Raw genomic sequence first — 6000 nt, 5'->3', positions numbered from 1 at the left:
CATGCTTTGCGCGCAGCGAGATGCCGAATCCGCTTATAATAGAGGGTTTTCACGGCGCGTCATCCATCGCGTCATCAACCCGGAAGTCGTCATTTTGGAGATAAAGCAGCAGGTCTACAAAAAGCACGCAGACATGAAAATCACGAATTTCGAGACGAAATGAACTATTGCCATGTTTTTGGCTGTACCAATTGGTGCTATTGGTATGTTTACCAAAGTACATGTACGTAGCGTCTTGGGATAGGTTTAGGGTTAGGTTAGGTTTAGTCTTAGTCACGTGACCTAAACTGGCCAATGACTGACCTGTCACAAGACCTAAAATGGCCATTGAGGGTCGGTATATTGATACGGCAAGCGTACAGATAGCCACTGCCTACAAATTAAACAAGGCCCTACACAAAATGAGATATTATAGAAAGTAGTATTAACACAACAAATAGATCTTTATGTATTTGAAGTCTGCGCATGCCACGATTTGTTTTTGCGTTACGGGACATAGGATAGTTTGTGATAAACAGTGTGTCTTTTCCCACTGACTTTGAATGGAGGCAGTCTGAAAAAAGGAAAGGATGATCAACTGATTTTTCTGCTGTAAACACAACAGCAGTCATACATCGGTAAGGTTCCGGCATGATTGTTTCTGTGTTGGATCACAGCTTTGGAGCAGTTCTACATGCGTTTTCAAGCAGACAAAAGGGTTAAGCGAGGAAATGTGAAAATGTTGTATTTTGTTAGATCGTCAAACTTGATAGTGATGGGTCCGGCAACACTGACGTGTAGGCGCACGTGTCGAGCTCATAGAGTGAAATCCCATGTATCGCTTGAAAAAGCATATACTGTACGTCACCTGTCACCAAAATTATACCCCGTGTATGTTGCCTCAATCTCTTACAAATGTATGGCATATCATCAAGCATGAGGAAAAATGTGCTAGGACATTTGTTAAAAAGACCTGTATTAATGGGCCAATTTTGGAATGTTTATTCGGGCCTGTAAAAAAAACATTCGGCAGTATGGCTTCTTCTTCTGTCTTCTTTCTGGTCTGGCATTACATTAGTCCAACTGTGTTGAAAATGCAAGAAATCTAAGTACATGAGGGCAGTTTTAACAGCATAATTAAGCAAGCCACCTTCTGCTTAATTTGCCAAAAATTTTTTATGAGTGACTTGTCGTCACAACCGACCTTCTCAGCGTAACTATTTCTGTCTTTGACACAGATACTCAGGTCTGTGGCTGAAGTATAAAAACAGCAGATGCTCCGACCACAGGGGGGTCAATACAGGGAATCGATGCTCCTTCTGTTGCTTCTCTGTGCTTCACGCCCAATGGCTGAAGGCGCACTAACGGGCACAAGGCCAGAACTCATAAACTGGCTGGATGTTGCACTGACAAGTTCTGATAAAAAATACCAGCACTCATTGTTTTTAGCATGGAATAATTCCTATTTTCACACTTACATTACTACTGTTGGTCGAAGAAGGAGAGGAGGAAGAGAGAGAAGAGGAAAGGCAAAAGACCAGGACTTGTGTGCGAACTTTGAATGTTGGCACGATGGCAGGGAAAGCTAGATAATTGGTTGACATGAAGCAGAGGAGAAAAGTGTATATTCTCTGTGTCCATAAAACCAGGTGGAAAGGGCGCATAATGACTTGTATGCTAGTTAGGATAGTAAAGAGGGAGTGACTGACTTATACAGGTTGGCGAGGCCAAGGTATAGAGATGGCAATGACATGCAGCGAGTTAGGGTGTTTAAGGATAGAGATGGAAATGACAGATGCCGGAAGTGTGATGGTACGATGGAAGATTGGACAGTTGTGAAAGGGGAAGTAACGCAGATTAGTCAGGCTTGAAGTGAAGCAGGCATTGAAGAGGATGAAGACTGGAAAGGCAGTCGGTCCTGATGATGTACTGTACCTCTGGAGGTATGGAAGTGTCTAGCGGTGGTGGCAGTAGAGTTTTTGACAAGGTTGTTCAGACAGTGAGAGGATGCCTGAGGAATGGTGGAAACGGAGGAATAAAGTTAACGAGTCTTTCATTGAAATTATGGTAAAGAGTAATGGAAGCTATAGAATTCATACAAAGAATAGAACAGATGCAGTGTTTGCTTTGACGATGTTGACAGAGAAGTACACAGAAGGTCATAAGAAGGTCAGAGGGAGCTGCACTGTGTCTTTGTAGATCTAGAGAAACCTTATGTTCCCAGAGAGGAGCTGTGGTATTGTATGAGGAAGTCTGGAGTGGCAGAGAAGTATGTTAGAGTGGTGCAGGACATGTGTGAGAGCTGTAAGACAGTGGTGAGATGTGCTCTAGGTGTGAAGGAGGAGCTCAATGTGGAGGTGGGAATGCTATGATGGACAGCTCCACGGACTATGATGTTTGGTAGAAGGATGTCGCCCGGAACTACCCGGCAGGAGGCCTAGAGGAAGACCAAAGTGGAGATTTATGGATGTAGTGAGAGTGGACATGAGAGAGAAGAGGATGCAGAGGATAGGAGTAGATGGGCAACCCCTAAAGGGAAGAGCCAAAAGCAGATGATTATACACATTGTAAATTCACTGCAAGGACTCACATTAGTTTTTTTCTGCTGTTTGCATGTTTACACACAAAAAAAAACTTTTTATTTTTATATGTATTAATTTTCAGAGAGGTCTTAAAAAATGATGACACAAATGTTAATATTGTGGCCCTCGGATCTAGGCCTGGGCAACATATCGAGATTCAAGATATATCAAGTTTCATATTTTGGCGATATAGAAAATTGCAATATCACTTATAACAATACATTATTATTTTATAGCTTATTTTGTATAAAAACACTTGTTTAAACATTTGCTGCTTTTGCTACTTCTCAGCACAGCATGAAATGCAGTTAGATTGCTGATTGCGTTCTAACCCAGGCCTGCCCCTAAACAAGCCACACTACAGAACTCACTCACACATGCTGTCCCTTACAAGCAAAAAAGCACATATTGTGGAGCTGTTTGGTAATAAATGTGCCTGTGTGACATTTTGCATCTGCAAATTAACCCCAATTTGATTTTACGGTAATACTTATCAAAATATATATTGTATATATCGCTATTTTGAGAGAAAATATTGAGATATGATTTTTGGTCCATATTACCCAGCCCTACTCAGATCGGAGAATCACATTTTTGTGGCCCCCATTATGATTAATAGTTGTCCATCTCTTAATAGAGTCATACATACAAACCCCTCCTTCAGCATCGTCTTGAAGGCCCTCGTCATCCTTCAGCTCGTGACTAACCTACTGTAGATGGGCCGGAACTGGACTGCAGTCAGATTTCCCACAGGGGGACACCATCTGGACCACACGGTCATTTTTCTATACCTTCAGCAGGGTTTTCTCACACAGCACATGTTGATAAGCAACACAGGATGGTAATAAATCACACGACTGCTTCTAACGTGACCAAACCAACAGATACCTGAACATTTTCTTCCCCCTAGCAGTCAGAAATATGAACCTCTAATCTCCTGTACCTACATAATCACACACCCATGGATACACACTTTGTACTTGCAGGTTTTCTTTTGTAATGTTTTTTACTTTCAGCTTCAATTCATTCATTATAATTACTAAAAAAACATATTCATTTTGATTGCGTTGTGTTGTACTTACACAGTGAAATGAGAACAAAACGTTTACAGCCTTACTGCTCATTTTTATTATAATGTCTTTAGGGTCAATGGAGAAATTGTTGGTGTAAGTCAAGAATGTAACACACCAGCTGTTGCATAACTCTCTGACATCCATTGTGGGACTTTTTGGTTAATTAACAACATATTTTTGTTAATAAAAAACAATTCCCAAGTGATGTCACATCAGACACGTTCACAAAATGTCTCTTTACTTGATAACTGTGGGTGTTTCATGTTTTTCTCCTGTCAATTAGCCGCTCTCGTTAGATTGTGGCAAAAATGGTGATTGACACGTAGCTAATTATACCATTGTACCAAGCACGCACGCACACACACACACTCCAAAGTGCTAATGAAACACTTGGCAAGCTTTGCGTCTGCACTGCTGATGTATTTTGGGTAAGTCAATAAATAGTTGAAGCATTTGTGTTGATTTTACTAAGCACTAGAATGAAATAAAAAAAAACTGGAGGGAAAAACTAAGATTTACAGTCTAAATATAACGAACGGGTTGACATTCTTGATCTGTTTTTAATCTACTGCTGCTGGCTGTGAGTAGAATGGTGATATGTGCTGATTTTAAGAGATCGTATTATCACATGGGGAGTGGTGATACTGAAGTGTTGCATGTTCTTATGAAAGGAAATCAAATATGATACATGATCAGGGGGTATCTTAACCAGATGCAGGAGCAGCGGCTCTACTCCAGTAGAAATGCTCCTCTTCCCTGACATCACTCGAACTGCAGCCTCTATGGTTTTCAAATAATCATGCTTTTTGTAAATTTAATTAAAAGTACAATATTGTACAAAGTAGTGCAACGGTGGTTAGGTAAATTTTGTCAACCATTGTTATATTGTTTTGTTTACCAAACTAAAACAAATTAAATCAAAGCAAAACATGCAGAATGTCTTGAATTATGAGTAAATGCATGGCATTTTTGTCCAAGAATAATAACTCGATAACCCATTGTATCCAATCAGTGGTTTGTTTTGAGAAAGAGTTAGTGTGAAGGGGTGGGACATGAAGGATCAGATGTAATTAATGTGTGGAGTAGTTAAGAAAATACTTACTAACCAAAGATGAAAGGCTTGATTTACTGAAAGTTTGTGTGCGTAAAAATGTGTGAAAATTTGACAGCACCTCTAAAACGGACGTATGGAAGATTTACTGTTTAACGTCGTCCCTGCCTCAACGCACAAAATATTGGGAGGAGGAGATGCAAACAGATCAGTTTAGCACGTGCAATGGTATTTACAAAGCTGGAGATCTTTTTGTGCAATTATTCAGTTTGTTTGACAGGCAGGTGTTGTCACACGGTCACAGCTTTACTTACAGATGGCTGCATTTATTGCTGGAGGAGGAGATGTAGGCAGTAACAAAAGCCACACAGAAAATGGCTATTTTCTGCTGAGTCAAGATTTCTGGAATGAATGAATGAATTAATTCTTAAGAACAATTTTCTTTCCTTTGTTATTCTTTTTCTATCTGTCCATTTTTTCTTCACCTCATCTGCTGTCTATGTTTATTCAACCCTTTTAACACCTACTTCTACATTTCATTTGTGGCCACTCACCTGACAGACTATAACTAAAAATAATTTTGATCAGTTAAATAGTATTTTAAACAAACATGAATTATCAATAGGTTAGTAGATATTGTTTTGTTTCGATTCATTGTTCCTATACCTGTTCCCAGTTCATCTCGAGTCTCTTTTTGTACCAGCTTGATTCATTCTACTGTCTACCAACTCCTGTATTATCCTGGGATTCTGCCTTTTTGGAATATCTGCTTCCTGATCTTTGGACTGATTTCTGGTTTTTAGCGCTTTATTACATTTATTAAACTTGGCTCCTGTGTCCTGAATCATGCATTTGAGTACTGGCCAAAGACCTCACAGCATTTCCCACTTGTGGTGTTTTTCTTGATTGTTATGGTACATAACATTACATACGTTATGTAGTGATGGTCTGGGACTGTTTCTGTGTGGTCTTTGAAACTGTACAAGGCTTCAGTGTTTGAGCCAGAGGCTGCTTTATTGCTTCTTTAAAACTCCCAAACCTTGCAGCAACTGAACATGAATTTTGCTCAATACTTTGAATCCCTTTAGAGATGTTTAAGCACACTAGCATCATTCTGCAGGACAATCACCAAACACACCAGTATAACCACCCATGAAGCGCAAAAAAGCCAAAAATACTGAAGTTTAAAAGCTTCTTTGATTGTCTGAATTTACAGGTCTTAAGAATCGTTGTGACATGACCTTAAACAGATGGTCCATGCTGGCTAAAGCAAGTATATTGGTGCACCTACGCTCTACAGATTGTCATTGTGAGT

The sequence above is a fragment of the Gouania willdenowi genome, chromosome 22 (assembly GCF_900634775.1).
Source record: "Gouania willdenowi chromosome 22, fGouWil2.1, whole genome shotgun sequence".
Taxonomy (NCBI): Eukaryota; Metazoa; Chordata; class Actinopteri; order Blenniiformes; family Gobiesocidae; genus Gouania; species Gouania willdenowi.
This window is presented reverse-complemented; position numbering follows the sequence as displayed.